Source organism: Rhinoderma darwinii, chromosome 3, assembly GCF_050947455.1.
Source record: "Rhinoderma darwinii isolate aRhiDar2 chromosome 3, aRhiDar2.hap1, whole genome shotgun sequence".
Classification (NCBI taxonomy): Eukaryota; Metazoa; Chordata; class Amphibia; order Anura; family Rhinodermatidae; genus Rhinoderma; species Rhinoderma darwinii.
In genome coordinates this window covers 152,707,549-152,729,753 of record NC_134689.1, presented here as the reverse complement: position 1 = coordinate 152,729,753, position 22,205 = coordinate 152,707,549, and the positions used below count along the sequence as shown (strand labels likewise).

General features: G+C 43.0%; 1 long non-coding RNA gene across 2 annotated transcripts; it reads right to left on the bottom strand.

Moving 5' to 3' along the window:
* Positions 1-529: 529 nt before the first annotated feature.
* Positions 530-11,088, bottom strand: LOC142747887 (uncharacterized). Of its 2 annotated transcripts, none has more exons than XR_012882080.1 (3): positions 11,015-11,088; positions 10,442-10,549; positions 530-706 (listed from the first exon to the last, which is right to left on the bottom strand). It is a non-coding gene; the product is annotated as an uncharacterized LOC142747887 (long non-coding RNA). The 2 variants fall into 2 exon arrangements; XR_012882079.1 differs by lacking the exon at positions 530-706 and adding an exon at positions 6,840-7,094.
* Positions 11,089-22,205: the final 11,117 nt, after the last annotated feature.

The following is a 22,205-nucleotide window of genomic DNA, read 5'->3' as shown; positions in this document are numbered from 1 at the left end:
ACACTCCTCTGTACAAAGACCAGTTGGTAAAAAGTAAAAACACGCCCAGTTGTCCATTGAGAAACTCATTAGCATAAATCTAAACTAGCTCATAACTTACTCAAAAATGATTGTTTTTCAAAATAAAAACCCCTGCTGTTATCTACATTACAGCGCGGGTCAGATTATGTAGGAGATAGAGCACTTATAATCTGGTGACAGAGCCGCTTTAAGTCATCTGTCTATAGCTGATGTCTTCTACTGCGTCATTCAATGATGACATGGAGTTTTAAATTAGCAAAATGAATACTCTAAAACATTTTTTGGGAAAAGTTAAAATGTAAGAGACCTAAATGTACACACCTAAATGTACACATTGAGTTATTTCACCAAATGCAAAATAATTGCATTTTGTTAATGGAGCTTTTGCTACAATATTAGAGGGACAGTGTCGACATTGTAGGAAAAAGTCTGCAGAACTGTAAAACAATTATCATGAATAATGACAAAGCGTCATATTTAAGCAAGGCATCATTCTTTATTTTTAATTATGTTCCTTAGTGAAAGAGTTGACCGTTACAATTACAGAATTCCACGCCATAGTTAGGGCTGTCTCTTGACCTCTCTTTAATGTCTAATTTTGCTTCCAACAGGTTGCCTAATGACACATCCTCTCTGGCTCCCTCCAGTCTGCTGCCACTGTTGACTGTTTATTTTAGTGAAACCACTAGAAAGAGGAAAGTGTGGATGGGCTTGAGCAGGCTGATGTTGATAATTGTGCACGACGCAACAAGCAATGGCATTGTGTATGGCTGCTGTAAAGGTGAACATGCTTGTAAAACTTATAGATTGAACATTAGAATATTGAGTAGATTGTTGATAATACATCAATGTGTGACATACCCCTTGTATCATCAATAGATAATCTTACAATGAATGTTGTTAATAGTTCCAATGCCTCTCTATATAAATTCACATACTTTACTGCAATAGATGGCTTACACAATTCATAAATATGGCATTATGCTCACAGAGTAACTACTCACTAAGAGTGTAACTGTACGGGGTGCAAGGATTGAACCCGCACCTTGTCCCTAGGGCCTGAGAAGGCTCAACAGCCACTCTGCCACATGAGGGAATATCAGTGTTATTATCTGTATACTGTGACATGACTTTGACATTCATGTTCTAAAAATTACTGCTGCTCTATAACGTCACTGTGCATCACTATTTGCAAAAAGACTTTCCTATGTGTTTATTTATTATCCATGTACTGTGACTGTACTGTTTTTGTTAATTCCTGTTTTGTGATGCCTCTTTGTGCATCATACTTGTATTATGACACTCTTGGCCTACTGTGATTATTGAAATGTGACATCACTGTGTGCAATAACCCTTTACAGTGACTTCAGTGTTTGTCTCTGCACTTTGACATTGCTATGACTTGTATTCTTTTGCTGTCACATTACTTTGGGCACTACCCCTGTCCTGTGACAGCACTTCTTTTTCCATCCCTGTGAAGAGATAATGAATTATCTCTGTATTATGATATCATTTTGTTTATTATACCTGTAGTGTCATGTACTGTAATGTCTTTATTATCCCTTTGTGGAAATGTCCATTTTATTTTTTTTGTTTTGTGACATTACTGCCTTTATTCTCAGATTACTGTACGGTTACATAATTGTGTTTAATATATTAATCTTGGCATCCCTGTATTTATTTTCCCTGTAGTTGGATATCATTGTATTGTCTGCTGTATCTAGGTTCAGTGACATTTAAGATTTATACCTGTTCATTGTCATCATTGTGTGTGTGTTTCAATGAGGGACCCAGGATTTTGAGGTTACACCTCTGGTAAAAACACATTTGAATAATCCTAACAATATAGCAAGGAAATAATTAAAACAATTCCACATGCCACGTAGGGCACCTTACATTTAACGGAAATTCTTATGTAACACAACCATAGAAACCTTGATACAAAAACATTGCATTATTCCTTGAACTATTTCCACATGGCAATGGGGAGTGAAAATGAGTGACCAATCACGAACGCTAATGATTTGGCTTTTCTGCAGTAATAAAATATTGTAGTGACCTGGAATAATATGATTGTCCAACTGTGTAAATATTTCAACGGCTTCAAGTAGCATGCGAAACAACTCTCAAATGACTGTCCATCTGACAGCAAATTCTATTATTTGCCAACTGGAGACGTATTTTACATTTGGGCCATCTGTTTCTAATTATTCTATCCCATTTTTTTAAAAATCTGGACAGTATCAGATTTAAAACAATCACAAAAACATTTCAAAAAATCTTGTATTTTTCATTTTCCGGAAAAAAAAAAAAAAAGAAATCCCTTAAATCGTGGCTAGTCTGAGGTGGTTCAACGTACGGAAAGGAAATGTTTTATTCAGTGGAACGATACCAAGAGCAATTTGTTTGTCCACCTTTCTGGTGGACAGACAGTTGAGTTTGATATGGGCAAATCTGCTCCCTCTTACAGGGCCCCACCAAGACCTGTCAAATTGGCAATTTCTGCTGCTCTTTTGACTTCCTCTCTGCCGAAGGAAGCTAGAGATGCAGGGTGTTTGAGAGCCAAATACCCCATAGTGGCTGACAAGCTCCACCAACAGGTGACTAGCCCTGAGTACAGCCATTGAGAGTGGAAAGCGTTACAGAGCATGGGGTTAATGACCACATGCCACCAATCCCTGAGTCTATGCATTGGCTCAACTGTGTAGCCTCGCGAGTGACAAGACCAACCTTCAGCAGATCTGCAACCATCAGTAAGGCTACAGAATGTCCCGGTGCTGCAAAGATGGGAGGTAGCTGTGTTCGCAACCATGGCGCAGCTCTGAACAACTGGTATGCCAACCAGAGAATAACGTGGAGTGCAGACGACTGCACTTGTTAAATCCAGGGTAAGTGTAGGCGGCAGTACAGCCCCTTTAAATTGTTAAATACATGCCTTGTTATGTTTCAACTTGTGTGTAGTGACTTACTTTGTCCTGGTGTGGTCTGCCTGCAATGTTTCCGCATGTTTGTGTGTTTCAGGCACTCCTCCCCTCTCATGTCTGTGCTGCTTGTTATCTTTGGTGGAACTGCTGCCACATTGGTGAAACTGCTACTGACAGCTAGGGGAAGGAGAGCAGGAAGGGATATATGGGAAGCTGAGTGGTTAGGGCAGGAACAGTTAGTGTGGCGCCATTTCTAATGAGGAGAGAATTAGAGACGGTATATAATCAATGTTATCCACTTCACCTGTCAATGGTTTTAATGTTATGGCTGATTGGTGTGTGTATATACAGTATAATACATATATAGTAACCCGTCCGATAGTCACTTAACCAGCTACTGTGGTGTAATTAGGGTATAATATTCAACCAGCCATATTATCATCACTATACCTCACGTCCCAGGGTCTGCCCCTTAGACAAGCCAATAAGTTTTATATCCGTACCGGACCAAGGATTAATAATGAACTGTTGTGATGGACCAGCCCCCCAGTTACAATTAAAGACTGCTCCGCAAATCAAGGGACGAAGCATTATACATCGAAAATAATTTTGTGTGTCCCTCCTACCTGGATTTCACATGTGTGACCCCTAATACAAAGACCAACTAAGGGAAGGGCAGTGTTAGGGATCTGCCAGGTACTTCATCTAGCTATACTCCTGGGATTAATCAACCCACACCTGAGGCCAGACCTGCTCGACTGACACCATCTCCCACCAACCAGGGTGGCAGGCTCAGGAGTGGGAGAGCCTATCGCGGCCTGGTCTCTCGGAGTTAGCTCCGCCCCCTGCCCTTTATTACCTGCCCTGTGCTCTCCCTCAGTGCTTGTAATTCTTTTGGATTCCTGGCCTTTTCTTCTTGCTCCAGCCTGCTTCTGCCGTGCTTCTGCCTTGCTGCAGTTCTGCTTGACCTGCTTGCTTGCCCTGGCTTGCTTCTGTCTCTGTGCCTGCTCGGGTGTACTCACTTCGTCCTGGTCCTGACTGTTCGTTCGCCGCCCCGTTTCCTCGTGGCGTTCCGTGGCTACTGCCCCATCCCTTGCGTGTTCCCTGTTTGTCTTCCTGTGCACTTAGCCAGCGTGGGGACCGCCGCCCAGTTGTACCTCGTCGCCTAGGGCGGGTCGTTGCAAGTAGGCAGGGACAGGGCGGTGGGTAGATTAGGGCTCACTCTCCCTTCACCTCCTTCCTGCCATTACAGGCAGGCAGGACTTTCATTTTTCTAGACACAAAATGGCTGCCCTGTCTGTCTCTCTATTTAACCACCCCTTAATCTTCTCCCCCCAGAGCTAAATCAGACTATCTAACAGTGATAATACCACCCTCCCACACAGCTACCGCCCATACCAAATTGTCCCCTTCCTGCCCAGCCATGTCATAAACGAGCCCACACCTATTCTCCAGTCCAGCTCCATGATTGCATTTTTTTTTTTACAATGGAGCAAGTGCTTACATTGTATTTTATAAGTAACTTATTTAGTATTGGATATGTATGAATAATTGCATTTTACATGGGCTTCAAAACTTAAAGGGGTTATCTGGGACCTAAAATTGCACTGCAATAAAATATTTATGTGAAAAGAAGTAACTTACTAATGTACTTTCATTTAAAATTCTGTATTAAATCGTGCAGTTCAAACCTCGTGAATTGTTCCCGGAAGTCCTCAAGCTTTTCTAATAATGATGACATGGCCCCTCGTGACCGAGGGCTTTCTTCCTGTGCTGTCCATGTTGGTGTGTTATCAAGAACATGACCGCAAGAGGCAGTCACATTGCGTAAAGCTGGAGTCCCCGAGCAGAGCATCAGCTAGCGCTCTGCTCGGGACTCCAGCCCTGCTCCCGACATCCATATTTGGTCAGTGAATTCTGGGGTTTCCTATCACTTGAGTTCCGAGCAGAGCATCAGCTGATGCTCTGCTCGGGAACTCCAGCGATAGGAAACCCCTGAAGTCGCTGACCATATATGGACAGTGACGTCGGCAGCAGTGCTGGAGTCCCCGGGCAAAGCATCAGCTGTGCTCGGGAACTCCAGCGATAGGAAACCCCTGAATTCACTGACCAAATATAAATGTCGGGAGCAGGTCTGGAGTCCCGAGCAAAGCGCTAGCTCAATGTGACTGCCCCTTGCGGTCATGTTCTTGATAACACGCCGACACGAACAGCACAGGAAGCAAGCCCTCAGTCAAGTGGGGCCGTGTCGGCGCGTCATCGATATTAGAAAAGCTCCAGGACTTCCAGGAACAATTCACGAGGTTTGAACTGCAAGATTTAGTACAGAATTTTAAATTAAAGTAATTAGTAAGTAACCTCTTCGCATATAAAAATATTAATGCAATGCAATTTTTGGTCCTCGGATAACCCCTTTAATGCTGAAGTCTTATGACCTAATATGTACGACAGCGCCATACGCTTATAAACACCTATAGATTTGGGCATATTATCCAAGTAATTCTATAGGTAATCCATATTTATGCTTGCCAGAGAAATCTTGTAGTGTATGCTGTTTTACACTAGTTGTTTAGCTCTAGAAACATCCAGTATTAACCAGGATTGCTGGTGAACGTTGATGCTTTTTGAATTGGTATATAGTTTTAAACAGTGCAAATAATGCAAAAAATGACAGGAAACTAGTTCAAACTTCAGGACAGGCAATCCAACTGGTCTTTGTTTGAACACATGTAAACGAGGAGTTTTATTGTAATTGAATCTATTTCCTTTGTTTCCTCAACAATAGACACAGTGACATTCACTGAGAACAGACTCTTGAAAGGCACTTTTTCAAATGACTTTTTTATTTTTTGCTCCTATGCTTCTAAAATAAGAAATAAAGCAACTTTTTAAAGGGTAACTAAACTGCCTAAAAACTTCTGACGTCATAGTGGCATGTCAGAAATCCATTTATTTTTTTATCCCCACAGAAAGAAATGGCATATCTATGAATATTTTTGTTTATTAAATGTATTGTTAATGAATTTGTTATAGCATTTTTGTCTTTATTTACTGTTTGAATAAAGATGAAATATTCATATATCCACATATTCTGAAATATACAATAGTCTTTGTTAAGGCATTGTTACTTTTTCATAGGACTGTGGGTCTGCATAGGAGCTGTATACACAAAATGGGTGGAATTTTTAATTGAAGACTATTTGTAAAATGTCTTAATTTTTTATTTTAGGTGAATGGAAGCAATGAAAATATAGGCTGCAAACATGTACTTATTCTTTTGCATTAACTGTACTTTCCACTAAGCCTCTCACTACATGGAAACGTAATTTTAAAGACATGATGCAACAAATTGTTAACATGCTAAAATAGTCTGATTTAAAGTCCCATGTAAATTCAGAGATTCTCTTATTTGTTATTTGGAATGTTATTTGAAATAAGATTCATGATGATGTGTGAGGGAAATTTCACTCCCTCTCACCAGTCTCTGTGTTTGTATTGGGTTATAATTGTGAGCCAAACATGTTGGAGATGAATAATAATAACACAGCCTAAAGTGAGCAGAATCTAATGATTGTGTATGTGATACGTTGAATCATCTATGCGTATAGCAGTTACAGTCAAGCTGGCTTAATCCTTCAGCATTCTTTACCCAATGCTGATTGATGCTGCGCCAGTAACTTCAAACATAAGATGAAGACCAAATGAATCAAAGAGCGAGAGAGAGCATTGCCGTGACTCCAGAAATTATTGTAATACCAATGTAATACAATTCCTTGCACTTGTGCAGTTTCTCATGGTTGTAAATATTTATGAAATCTAGTACAAAGGAAAAAATGTGACAATCCTATAATTATTCACCAAATGCGATCATCTACTTTGAACTATTTTTGCATGACTATTTTTTAATTTTCAACCTTGTCGTATGGGTAATGGAAACACTGCATTGGCAATGTAATGCTAGTTTTACACTGCATTTGGTCACAATGTCAGGAGTACAGTCCTTTTTAAAGCAATAAAAGAATCCAGGCATATACTGTATATTACCCATAAGTTTGTATGTGGTAGTCATATGCCAAAAGACTGTCCTTTTGGCATATGTTTGGCAAGTGTAAATCTTCTTCTTTTTTTTTTTCCTAGTAGTGTAGGCTGCTACACTTTACAGAAGAAAAAAAGAAACAAATAAAAATGCGTTAAAGTATATTTGTTTGTATGCATCTGCGAAGAACTTTTAACAACATACGTTTTTTGTTATACAAATGTATACGTCAATCGTATGGCGCAAACATGGGGTGAACTTAGCCTAAGGACAATATTTTATACTAATGATGGTAACCCTGATAACATTTCATGTACAGATGTAGTCATATTCATCTTGACTTTTAACGCATTAAATACACAGTGGCAAGATCCTTTATCTTGAGTTTTTCAATGGCTTTTGTTGTGTGATATCACGCTGAAGCAAGTTATCAGTCAAGATAAAGATGGCTACATCCGTATATGGTGAGAGGAAGTTGTTTCATTCAAAGGAAGTCCCTGAGCAATGCAAAATTCCTGTGAGATGTTACCATAACTATTGCAAAAACACTCTGGTTTAAAAAAAACCCAATAAAAACAGCCTTTTTGCCAATCGCCACAAACCCTTAGAAGGCACCAAAACAAAGTCCAACCCCTTCCCGACATCCGCCGTATATATACGGCGCACGCCGGGTGGGAGAATATGGAGCGGGCTCACGGGCTGAGACCGCTCCATAGAGCGAGTGTGTCGGCTGTGTGTTACAGCCGACACTTCCGGGTAACGAGCGGGATCCCGCTTGTTTAACCCGTTAAATGCCGCTTTCAATAGCGATCGCGCCATTTAAATTACTAAAAACAGGGAGGCGACCCCCTGTAACGTCCCAACGCCCCCCCCCGCGGCAATATCGGGGGGAGCCGTTGGTTGGCACGGCTGCCTGGGGGCCTGACTAAGTCCCCCAGGTCCCCCATCTTTGTACTCCTTTGAAGCTCTGCCTCTCTCGTAGGAGACTATCAGAAACGCGATATACTGCAATACATTAGTATTGCAGTATATCGTGCAAGCGATCTAACGATCACTGGTTAAAGTCCCCTAGGGGGACAAGACAAGAAGTAAAAAAACGTAAAATAAAGTTTTTTTTAACAAATAAAAAAAAAATAATTAAAAGCTAAAAAAAAAAACCTTTTCCCATTTTCCCTCAAGCCCAATGTAAAAAAATAAAAAAGCTAGCATAACTGGTATCGACGCGTCCGTAAAAGTCCAAACTATTACAATATATCATTATTTAGTCCGCACGGTGAACGCCGTGAGAAAATAAAAAATTCAAAACATCAGAATTGCTGTTTTTTGGTCCCTTCTTCCCCCACAAAAAATGAAATAAAGAGTGATCAAAAAGTCTCACGTACCCCAAAATGGTACCAATATAAACTGCAGCTCGCCCCGCAAAAAATAAGCCCTCACGCGGCTGAATCGACAGGAAAATAAAAACGTTATGGCTATCAGAATGTGGCGACAAAACTCATTTTATTTTTAACAATCAGTTTTTTCCTTTAGTATCACTGTAATCGTATTGACCCGCAGAATAATGTTAACATGCCGTTTTTACCATATGGTGAACGCCGTAAAAACAAAACCACCCAAAAGGTTGAGGAATCGCTGTTTTTTTCTTATTCCACCCCACATATATTTTTTTTCTTTTTCCCACTACATTATATAGTACAAAAAATGGTGCTGTGAAAATCTACAATTCGTCCCGCAAAAAACAAGCCCTCATACGCCAATATTGATGGAAAAATAAAAGAGTTATGGCTTTTGGAAGGTGGGGAAGAATAAACAAAAGTGAAAATCGGCGGCGGGAAATGGTTAAACTAGCCCAACCCCAGAATGGTGAAAAAAATCAAGAGCTAGATTATTTGTTCCTATTTCTATAAGATTATGGCTATCAGAGTGGCTATCTACACAGAGATTGAGTGTTGCATAGTAATGCAACCTGTTTGTATTATGATCAATGCACCTGAAGTGCACAATAATTCATATATAGATTTATCTGGCAACACTGTGTTAGAGTAGTCTCCCACATTGCTTTTGCAGACTAAATAGATTATCATAGCCATCTACGTACTGGACTAAGCCACTTCTTTCTACAGGTTTAACATTGGTATACCTTACACTGAATATTAAATATTAAGATCTTGTGTACCAGCCGTGCATGGCAGCATGTATTATTTTACACACTGGCCTGTGCAGCTGATTCTATGAACTACACTGTAAGGTTACTTTTTGATGCTTCTTCCAATGAACGTAAAATGTTAAACCTATAAGAACCCCTTTAATTCTGCTGCTGTTATTGTTTAGGAAGTCTTGAAATTATGTATATAGCAAACACAGAAATATCTGCACAATAGACACTTGGAAATATCGGACGCCTTCATAATTTAGATATCCCCAAATGAAAGCGAGCCTCTTATATCATTAGCAAACTCTGTTGTTTTATAGGATTTTTATAAGATCCATATGTATTAAGTGTTGCCAAGAAAAGACAAGTAGTTAGTTTCATATGTCAAATATTGCAAGCATTTTCTGTAACCCAAATCTACTGTCAGAAACAGTAAATAACGGAGTACTCTGCTGTCATGTTTGGCTTTAACTTGAATCATATGTGGAACTGAAAAGAACTTTCCAGGTTCACATAATGTCAACATTCCAGAAAATATTACAGCATAATGTTATTTCCTATACATAATTTGTATTTCCTCCCTCCTCCATCTTGGTGAACATTTACTTATATAATTGGGAGTTACCATTATAGAAAAGTATGGATATATCTATTAGCCATATAGCTACAATTACTAATGATTCTGCTAGAGGAAATCCCATTTTCTGCATCTGCTCTTACTGCCATACCTATATTGGAAAAAGGCTGGGGGGAAATAATATTGGACTTTGTGGGCCAGCACCTTGGCTAGTACTTGAGGAATGTGTGTCATACATATTACTGTCAACATTAATTGGAAACTAATTTCTCTAAAAATATGTATTGCACATAGGAGGTGGGTGTTGTCTATCATTATGCCCATCAACCTTACAGTATTTTTCCTGCTTCATTATGCATGCATATTCCTATAGTTGGCTGCAGAATATTGGCTGTGGACATAGACTATCAGCAATGTTTGAAGCATGAGCACTTAGATTGCTGTTCGAATTCAGGGGATGGGAACCACATTAGAGGTATCTATGCAAGAACAGTATGTAGACGCTATGCTCTTCAACAATACTCTCATGCCTCTGTAACTAATTTCTTTACTGAATCAACATCCAGTAACGGTGACCAATGTAACTGATTAGTAGAGCCTCACATGCAATCAAGTAGACATTAGGAAGCTAGCCATTTTCCCTTAAAGGCCTTCTTGCCTACTTGGCTGTACATGTGGCATGTCTTGACTTATTTACTATTTGTGCTTCAGTAGCAAAAAAACAATCTTACCATTGCTAGCTCCATGTAGACAGTATACAGAGAACTTCAAACTTGGATACTTCTTCCCTGCTATGTTCTGCATATGTTAAAATATATTGCATCTTCTAAATTATTCCCCTGAGACGTCCAAAGAAAGTCAAAGTTTCCAGTTTAGCAATGGCCCGATTATGGGTGAAATCACACCTCTGCCCTCCAGTACATATTTCCAGAAACTTACTTCACCCCTGGTACACAATTTCATTGCTTAGTAAAATTTACAGAACACACTATGGGAAAAAAATAGATTCTGCTCGCATCACTAGCTTTGGTTTAAAAATGAAAATTATTGTGTCCATATTATTTGATCACACCAGGGGCACCATATGAGAAACATGTGCAGCTGCTCAAAAGCCCTGCAGGCAAGGGGGCCCACAGCTACCTTCAAAACAATAATAGTACTTCCTAATGTCTATTAGATTACCTAAATGAGGTTATGCTCCTTCCTATACCTGATTTACAATTACAGATTTTTTGGGGAGCGATAGTCTATGGCTAGCACCTCACTGTCACCAAATTAGCAGTTGTATCAAAGAGCCCACATACTGTTGTACAGGTGTCCTCGATTGTTGGTGGCTGACCCTTAGTGAGATCTTATATCTTCACAAGTTTGTTTCAGTCAGGTACACAGTTCTGGCATCACAAATGTTTATCTGTAAGCTGCTGTGACATCACTAGTGGGATTTAGTCAGGTAAGCTGCTGTGACCTCACAGGTTTTTATTATTATTATTTATTATGGCATAGTGGAATGCCTGTTTTTAGAATTTCCATAAATAAATGATGATGATAAAAAAAAAAAAGATGTACGCTCCACCCCTATTTCCATAGCCAGACAAGGAAAACCAACAGCCGCAGTCTGATATTATAAGAATGGAAATGTTCACGGCTATTGGTCACTTCCCATCATAAAAAGAAAGCATCCTGCGGCTCTTTGCTCTGGACATAGCACAGTTCTGGCTGACACCAAGCCCAGAAAGACAACTCCATTATTAGCGCTGTTATACAGTAAAAAATAAATACTTTATTGAAATAAACACTGAAATATTGAAATAAACACTCCCCCACTCTTTGACCATTTTATTGTTAAAAAGTAAATGACAATCCAACATCCAAGACAGGGAAACCTGTAAAAAAAACAGACTATATATCATGTAAGACCGTTACAAGCATACGATTATATACTTAAATCCGGAATCGGGTTCCTGATGTTCCCGCCACTGTCAGTGAGGATGTTGCTGCAGCCGGCACCCCTGTCAAGAGCCCATATTTGCAGACAACGCTCTCCATATGCAAGTCTGAGACAGCGGCGGACATCTTGGATTCTGGACAACGGGGACAGAATAAGGGAACGGAGCCAGAAGCAAGCAACCAAGTAAAGGCCACCATGTAGGTTAACTATCATTTTGCAGTTTTAAAAAAAAAAAAATTATTCTATTTTTTATTGGGGGGTTGCTTTATAGCGGGTGATGACAGTGTGTCATGTGTAAACATAATATTACATTGGTGGCAGTGTGTCAAGTAAGTATTTAAAGCGTATCTAAACTTTCGCAAAAAAATAAATATTTAAACTGCTATTATGTCACTCTATGTGAATACATTACTCTTAGCAATTTTTTTAACTTCAAAGTACCTTTTTTGCAGCTTTTTTTCTTGTGAAACCGTCCACATCTATTTTCTCACATGTCCAGATTCTGGCAGTTGCTAGGGGCGTGTCTAGGGGAGCGTCTTACTGTGTGTGATGTTATGATTTGTCTGTATCTTTCATGGGCAGTGAACTCTGAGGTGATCATTACAATACTGTGAGCGAGCACTGAGCTATGCACAGCACAACACATTATATACAGAGATGTAAATATATCTGCACACTCCAGAAGAAAGCAATCAGAGTTTCTTTTCACTTTCCCTGGCAAGTGCAGGGAAGATAAGACAGGAGGACAGGGTGCTTGGGGCACGGGGACGGAGCAGTCCTAGTCTTATCTGATGCTAATTAGCAACTCAGATTAGTGTCCTGACAGTTTGCCGAAAAGAAGGGGAAAAAATCATGCAGGCACAGAGACCAGTGCACACAGTCTCTTCCATGCGCTCTGCTGCTAGAGAACTGTGTAGTGTATAGAGGCAGAGAGCTTCCTGACGTCACGATGGGGGCGTGCACATCTGACGTCAGGATGGGGCCACCACCCACCCGGGCCACCACCCACCCGTACTCCTAGGCAGCAGAATCCGTACACTGATACATTCAAACGGTGTACGGATTTCTGCTAGCAACAATGTGTCAGAGTGGCCATTTAAAACACATATAACACAAAAAGGAGCCCAAATTCATTAATAAAGTATATTACAAAATATATTTATATTACACATGCTGCTAGAAAATAAAGAGTTGATTGAACGTTTAGTTACGCTTTAATAAATAATGTTAGACATTTAACATAGGGGGAATGCAATCCTGTATTTGAATACTTGCGGTCACTGGCATCCAGAAATCATCAATTGCGCATGTCTGGATGTAAACCAGAGTCCCAGTCGGAATAGATATGCTGCACTTTCGCTTAATCTAAGCAAAGCGCCCTGGTTGCCAAGTGACCAATGCTGTTACATTGGTTACACAGTGGTAGATCTACTGTGCAAGTGCCTACTCTGGCATAGGCACAGAACACTATATACAATATAGCAATTCTATATAGCATTTAGATTAATAGGAAATCTTTAAACAAAAACCTTGGAGTTGAATACTATGGATAATAGAAAGTTTAAAATTGGTGGTACATATTCATCTTTGGTCCATCTATGTTAATTGTGGCAATGTTTCCCTATGAAATAAGTATCTGAAAATGTTGCGCCCTACCTTGAGTTAATATATTACTCTTGATTTTAGATTGCACTAATTTTTGGATAGACAGAACACATAGGCTCAAACTAGGGGCAAAGCAGTTGTGGATTAAATGATTATGGGCATCTGGCGTCATTTATTTGCTTATAGTTTATGACTATTTTAAATTTATGTCCTGTGGAGCTATATTTTGTTAAATTTCTGAATGAATTATATGTATGAATGCACGGAAATTAATAAGACATTTTATATTTAAATAATTGGCAGTATGGTCTGTGGCACTGGGGTCTGATATACAATATTTGGATACCCCTATTACCTGCTCTACATCTGGGTTGTGATCTCCATGCATCTACATAATATATGTAGATACTGGTGACTATAACCTGATATCTTGATTTGGGGCCTCATTGCTGTCCCATTATATCCTTTGGCTCCCTTATATATGATGCCAGAGGGATAGGGAATTTGCAGGGTGTCCCTACTGGCGTTGAGTTGACATGAGAGGTGGGACATACCATCTATATAGTGGTATTGACACACCTGATCTGCTTATCTGGATTCTACCATATTTGCTCTTATAAAGTAGGACTGTTTTTACTTTAATAAAATAAACAATCCGGTACCTTATTATGCACTATACATATGGTTGTGCTGGTGAATTGTCACCAGAACTAGAGTAGATCTACCACTGTATAACCAATAAAGCAGCGTTGGTCACTCAACTGGGACGCTTCACATCGATTAGGTGCATGCACAGTATATCTATCCCAGAAGTGGCGGTCACTTAGAGACCAGGAAGCTGGTTGAATTCTAGACATGCGCAATTGATTTCTGGACGCCAGTCACTGCAAGTATTCAAATAGATCTGCGATGCCGTTATGGATGTAGCCATCTTTAGCTTGACTCTGATAACTTGCTGTAGCGTGATCTCACATAACAAAAGCCATTGAAAAAGTCAAGATAAAGGATCTTGCCACAGTGTATTTAAAAGGAATGTGTCGCGAATTAAACCTTTTTTTTTCAAGTGTCGTTACTTATTTCTATTATATATTTTACGTTTTTTGCTGTATTTTTTTTTTTCTTCCATATGGTGGAAAGTATTAAAAATTAAATAATTTGACATGTTTTCCTATGTTGGCCACCAGGGGGAGCACTTCCCAGAATTACAGCAAGGTGAATAAGGCAAAGCAATCTGACTCACAGCTGCCGTAAATGTGGGAGGGAATCTCACCCCCCCTCCTATAAACCAGGAAAAGGTGTCTTCAAATTGCTAAGCAGTGTCCGGCAGCCATTTTGGGTGTGATTCTGCAGCTGGCAGAAGTTATAGGACACACCAAAAGGCTGAGGGTATGTTCACACGCTTACTAAACAAAGGGAAAACAGCTCCTGATTTTCAGCCATTTTTTAATCAAACTCGCGTTTTTGGCGGCATTTTTACGCCCGTTTTTGGAGCTGTTTTTCTATAAAGTCAATGAAAAACGGCTCCAAAAACGTCCCAAGAAGTGATGTGCACTTGGCGGCCGTATTTTTTTAAAAACGACCACGTAAAAAACGCCCCGTCGGAACAGAACGCCGTATTTCCCATTGAAACCAATGGGCAGATGCTTGTAGGCGTTCTGCTTCCGATTTTTCAGCTGAAAACATTGTGCGTGAACATACCCTTAGAATGATGAAAGTGAAGTGAATTACTTTTCAGTTGACAGGTTCACACGGCGTGTATTTGGCACTTTTGTTTTTGCGCATTTTACGTGCCAAAAACCGCATCAAAAAATGCTTGATTACGCTTGATTTTGCATGTTGTCCCCTAGGGAAGGTGTCATGATTTTTTTTTCATTTGTTTTTATTATATTGCTTTTAATATAATGTAAAAAATGTTTTTATTTATTTGTGTTGTCACTATTTACTTTTTAATGTTTTCATACTTTTACTTGTCTATGGGGGCTGCCATTTTTTTTTCATCTCTGTATGTGTCGATTAACAACATATATAGAGATGGAATACGACAGCTACAATGCATAGGAGTCAATCAACGGCTCCCGTCCATTACCTTTGCTACCTGGAGTCATACAGCAGGGAAGCCAGTTTGTAGGGAGATAGCAGGTGCTTTTATGAAGACCAGCTGTGCTGCAGGTAAGGTGTGTGTCTCTGTCTGTCCCTCTCTCTCACAGACCGCCGCTCACATTACCCCCGACGGGCCCCCCACCCGACGGAACCCCCACCTTGAGGCCCCCCCCCCGACACTCCCCCCTCGACGGCCCCCCCCACCCGACCCGAAGGTCTATTTGATCTTAGAGCCTCTGCAATTGTCGGCTAATGCTGCATAAATCATCAAAATTACCTCAAATGCGTATGGTGCTTTTTCACTCCTGAACCATGTCGTATGTTCAGGAAAATATTACAGCAACATGTAGGGTGTATCTAAAGCCAGGAAACACAGCAATATAATTAGAGAACTGTCGTTCCATAGTGGCACAAGCTGGGCACCACCTATTGGGCACTGAAATTACATATCTGAAAAAATAATTCATTTTCATTTTGCACCATCCGCTCTGCATTCATTTCTAATAAAAAATACATGTCTTGCCAAAATGCTCAATACACACCCCTTTAAAAAATGGCTTGAGGGGTGTAGCTTCCAAAATGGCATAACTTCTTGGGGTTTGTTTCACTACTTGACCTCAGAGCCCTGCAATTGTAGGCCAATGCTGTGAAAATCACCAAAATAGGCCTTAAACGGGCATGGTGTGCTTTCAATTCTGAGCCCTGTCATATGTCCACGCAAATGATAAATGCCGTGAGGGGTGTAGTTTCTAAAAAGGGATGACTTCCCTTTCACTGTATTCTGGTATCTCAGGAGCTTTGGCATGGCACTAGAACATCAATCCAGTAAAATCTGAGCTCCAACTGCCATTCTCGTCCTGTTATGTGCCCAAACAGCAGTTTACGATCACATATAGGGTATTGCCATACTCTGGAGACATTGAGTAACACATAAAATCTATGAAACAACTGTGGGGTCAACATGCTCACTACACCCCTAGATGAATGCCCTGAGGGGTCTTTTTCTCCTTTATCCCTTGTAAAAATTCTACAATTTAGTGGAAAGCAATGTCGATTTTCATTTTCACGGCTTAATTCCAATAAATTCTGCAAAAAACCTGGGGGGCTAAATACTCACTTTGCAAAAAACAAAATATCACAGCCAGTGGCATAACTATCGCTGGAGCTCCCCCGCGGCATGACGGCGCCCGTGCCACCCAACGGCACGGCACCCCCATAACCAGTGGCACTGCTAGCAGCCGTTAAAACTGCTACAGTGGTAGCGACGCCACTACGAGGCCCACTAACATTTACGGGCCGGGTGGCATGGGACCCCGGTGCTAGCGACAGCCACGTTCAATTGCATCTGCGTCCTCAGGACGGAGATATAAATGAATGCTATAGGCTGCAGGCCACTTTAGGCCTGCAGCCTATAAGTCACTGGGAAGACTCCCTGCGCAGGCCAGCGTGATGACAGTATACAGGCTGAAGTGGATCTGGCACTGGTTCAAAAATCCACGATAGGTACCTGCGTCTCCATCATAGCCTCCCGGAGGGTGTGCATCGCTCCGTCCATCTCAGGAACAGGGCAAGGTAAGTACAAGATATTTTTTTGGGGGGGGTTTGTGGCAATATATACAAGGGGGTGGAAAAGGGTGGCACTATGTACAAGAGGGGAGCATTGTGGCACTATATACAAAGGGAGGAGCAGGGTGGCATTATATACAAGGGGGGAGCAGGGTTCTTCCTCTTACTTTTTTAATGTCCAAGATCTCCTTAACATCGAAGGTGTCTGAAGGGCCGCTGGAGGCAACCGCAGGGCTTGGAGTCTTGGTAAAGCGGTTCAGAATCACTGGCTTCAGGAGAGAAACATGGAAGGAGTTAGGGAACTTGAGGGTAGGAGGCAGCCAAAGCTTGTAGGCGACAGGGTTGATCTGCTGCAGGATCTCAAAGGGACCGAGGAACCTGGGAGCAAATTTGTACGATGGCACCCTCAGTCGAATATTCCTGGAGGACAGCCAGACCTTCGTGCCAGGAAGAAACTGAGGGAGTTCTCTTCTCCTTGTGTCCGCATTCCGCTTCATGCGGTCGACCGCCAGCAGGATGGAGGATCGAGTCTGCTGCCAGATCTGCAGAAAGACCCCAAAGGCTGTGTCAGCAGCTGGCACCTCGGACGTAACAGGGACCGGGAGAGGAATTTGTGGGTGCTGGCCATAGACAATAAGGAACAGTGTCTTCTGTGTGGACTCGCTGGTATGATTGTTGTAAGAGAACTCAGCCCATGGAAGCAACTGCACCCAGTCATCATGCTGTTTGGAGATGAAGTGGCGTAGGTAGTTCTCCAAGATCTGATTGATCCTCTCGACCCGACCATTGGACTTGGGATGGTAGACCGAGGAAAAGTCCATCTTTATACCCAGGAGTCCGCAGAGGGCTCTCCAGAACTTTGAGGTGAACTGAACCCCCTGATCAGACACAATATGCTGCGGCAAGCCGTAGAGGCGGTAGATGTGTTGGATGAACAGCTTGGCCAGCAGAGGAGCAGAAGGAAGACCGGTCAGAGGAACGAAGTGGGCCATCTTAGAAAATCGATCCACCACCATCCAGACAGTACTGCACCCGGCACAGAGAGGCTGGTCCGTAATAAAGTCCATAGCTATATGCTGCCAGGGGGAATTGGGCACAGGCAATGGCTGGAGCAGACCAGTAGGTCTGGAGTGAGCGACCTTGTTGGCTGCACATACTGAACATGAAGAAACAAAGTCCATAATGTCCTTAGGCAGCGTGGACCACCAGAAATGATGAGCAATCAGATCCCGAGTCTTACTGGTCCCCGCGTGACCTGTCAGTCTAGAGGAGTGTCTCCAGCGGAGGATTCTTCCACGGTCAGCCAGGCGCACATAAGTCCTCCCTGGAGGAATGTCCCCAACTTGCAGGGGATTGACAGAGAAAATGCAAGACGGATCAATGATGTTCTGTGGAATCTCCATGGTTTCTTCTGTCTCTAAAGACCTGGACAAGGCATCGGCCCTCACATTCTTGTCAAACTAGAACCTGGTAAAGAACAATGACCACCTGGCCTGACGAGGGTTCAGCCGTTGGGCCGTCTGTAGATAGGTTAAGTTCTTATGGTCCGTAAAAATCAGGATGGGATGAGCTGCGCCCACTAGTAGATGTCTCCACTCCTCCAGAGCCAATTTGATGGCCAGTAACTCACGATCCCCAATCGAGTAGTTGCGTTCTGCGGAAAAGAAGAGCTTAGAAAAATATCCACATACCATTGACTTTCCCTCAGAGCCTCTCTGGAACAAGAGGGCACCAGCACCGACAGAGGATGCGTCCACCTCCAACGAGAACTGTAGAGAGACGTCTGGATGATGGAGGATAGAGGCTGACGTGAAGGCACTCTTCAGGCTATTGAATGCGGACTCTGCCTCAGGAGTCCACACCTTGGCGCTCATGCCCTTCTTAGTGAGGTTAGAGATAGGAGAAGTTTGGAATAAACTGACTGTAAAAATTGGCGAATCCCAGGAAGCGCTGTATGGCCCTCAAGCCTTGAGGGCGTGGCCATTCCAGAACAGACTTTACCTTTTCAGGATCCATCTCGAGACCTCGATTTGAGACGATATAGCCCTGGAAGGGTAGAGCATCTTTTTCAAACACGCACTTTTCCAACTTAACGTACAGACGATTCTCCCTTAACTGCAGCAAAACTTGACGGACATGTCTCTGATGAGTCACAGGATCTGGAGAAAAAATCAAGATATCATCAAGGTAGACTACTACACAAACATGGAGGAGGTCACGGAAAATGTCATTAACAAACCCCTGGAAGACCGCGGGAGCATTACACAGGCCGAAGGGCATTACTAGATATTCATAGTGTCCATCACGGGTGTTAAATGCAGTCTTCCATTCATCACCCTGGCGAATCCGGACTAGGTTGTAAGCCCCACGCAGGTCTAGTTTAGAAAATATCTTGGCACCACGTGTACGATTAAACAGTTCTGAGATCAGCGGCAACGGATATTTATTTTTCACAGTGATCTGGTTGAGACCTCGGTAGTCAATACAAGGACCAAGAGAACCATCCTTCTTTTTGACGAAGAAGAGAAAGACTTCCGTATGAAGCCCTTCTCCGAGTTCTCTTTCACATAGGCGGACATGGACAGAGTCTCTGGCAAGGAGAGAGGATATACCCTATCACAGGGAAGGGATGCACCAGGAGTCAGCTCGATAGGGCAGTCATATGCCCGGTGTGGAGGCAATGTCTCCGCCTCCCTCTTGCTGAAGACGTCCGAAAATGCCGCATAATGACCCGGCAATCCTGCCAATGACCGAGGCAGCAAAGGCTTAGCCGAACGAATCTGCACCAGGCATCAGCTTTGACACTCGGGGCCCCACTGGAGAACCTCTCCCGAATTCCAGTCCAGGACTGGGGCATGTAGTCAGAGCCAAGGCAGGCCCAGCAACACAGGGTTAACGGCTTTGGATAGGACATAGAACGACAGGAGTTCGGAGTGAAGAGCTCCCACTTGGAGCCTCAGAGGCTTGGTCACAGCTATAACTGGGTCTGGCAGAGGTAGTCCATTCACTGATGCAACTGTCAATGGCCTCTCCAGAGGGGTAGTGGGTAATTGAAGAAGATCCACCAGGTCTCTACGTATGTAGTTAGCAGCAAATCCAGAGTCCAGATACGCAGAGACCTGATGCGTTCTCTCGCCGGACACTATGGTCACTGGTATGGACAATTTAGACAGAAGTCCTTTCTTACCCAAGGTTGCCTCTCCTAGCAACCCTAGGCTTTGGGATTTTTGGGGATACAGGCGCACAAGATGGCCACCGAGGCCGCAATAAAAACAAAGTTCCGAAGTGCGTATGCGTTGTCTCTCCTGGGTGGATAGCTTACACTGGTCCATGATCACAGACTCCTTAGGAGGATCGACATCTGAGGACAGCAGGGGTTGCTGCAAAGTAGGGACCAGACTAGGAAGGCCTCCCTCCCGGCGAACCTCTTGGAGGCGTTCTCGGATCTGCATATCAATCCGGGCGGACAGAAGGATGACGTCATCCAGGGTAGATGGCAGGTCTCGAGCGGCAAGTTCGTCCTTAATCTTAGGAAACAGTCCATGCCAGAATGCAGCCACCAGGGCCTCATTGTTCCATAACAGTTCTCCCCCCAGGGTGGGGAAGTGGATGGCATACTCGCTCACAGAGGTGTCTACTTGGCGAAGGTTAATCAAGGAAGACATTGCAGATGAGACCCGTCTAGGCTCCTCAAACACCATGCGAAAAGTCCGGCGGAAGCCCTGGTAGTCATGGGTCTCTGGTCCTTGTCTCTTCCAGATAGGGTTCGCCCATGCAAGAGCCTTGCCAGTGAGGAGAGAGATGATGAAAGCGACCCTTTGCGCCATCAGATAAAAATGTCCTAGTATACAGGCTGAAGTGGATCTGGCACTGGTTCAAAAATCCACGACCGGTACCTGCGTCTCCATCATAGCGGTCCGGAAGACAAACGCGGGTCGACACTGCCAGGAGGTGTAGTCTGAGGATCAACACTGCCAGGAGGTGTAGAAGGAGGAACGGCAGCTGGTGCTTCCTGCCGACGTGCGAGAATGTTCAAAACCTGGAGGAGTTGGTCCTGTCGAGACCGGAGGTCTAGCATATCCGCCCGCATCTCTTGTGACGTCGTCATGGTCTTGGATCGACCAGTGGGGTCCATGGCCTGAGCTTACTGTCACGTAGGGTTCATGGACCCACTGGGTCGTACCGACTTGGCGGTAAGGCAGCTGGCCAACAGGACGCAGGTAAAAGTCTATAGTTCGTATAGGGTAGCAAGGCAGCTCGGACAGTAGCAAGGCAGGCTTGGCAGGAACTTGGCAGCAGGTGGACGTCAGGCAAGGAGAAGCAGGACAGGCGTGGTATACAGCACAGAATGACTACAGCTCAGCACGGCACTAGATCAGGATACAAGTATAGGAAAACAGGAACACTGGGAGCAGGAAACACTAGGGGGCCATATGCAAGACAGACTAGGAATACACAACAAAGCTGAGGCGTGGGAGGATGGGCTGGAACCTTCTTATAGCCCAGGGTACTCTGGACCAATTAGCTCAATCACAAACATGCTTGCGCTCTGGCTTCTCAAGTCTAGACTGAGCTCGTGACCACACCCTGGTGGTCACTGTGGAGCAGGATGGCCGTATGTGCAAACCTCTCTTGAGAGAAGGGCGTCGACTGGATGGAAGGAGTTTGTGGTCAGCAACCACGGACGTTACAATACTTAGCGTGTCATTGGTGGAGCCGGAGACGGGAGCAGGGGAGCCGGCGTTGTTGGTTTGGGAGGCAGGCAGGTCCCGGCCCAAGCTCCACTCGTCAGAGTGATGAGGGGGGTAGGCTCCTCGGCCGAGCGAACTGACTCAGGGCTATTTAAACCCTGTCGGTACACTCGTAAATGGGGGCGAGTGACAATAACTAACTGTCCTGCCTTTTTGTGGAGCCGTTGCTCACGACCAGGGCTGTGTCTCTACAGCCCTGGCTCATAAGACTATATATATATATATATATATATATATATATATATATATATATGTGTGTGTGTGTTTATTATGGCGGAACTATATACAAGGGGGGAGCAGGGTGACACTATATACAAGTAGGGTTGTCACGATACCAGACTTCAATACCGATACTTTGTGTAGTATTGCGATTTCAATACCAAAACGATACTTTGCCAACAGTAATAAAAAAAAAAAACAATGTTCTTCTATTTTCTGATGTGAGGCATGAGGTGTGATGAATTTTGAATGTGCCTCACATTAATAGTAATTAACCCCATCATGTTTCTCAGTCATAGTGAGTTA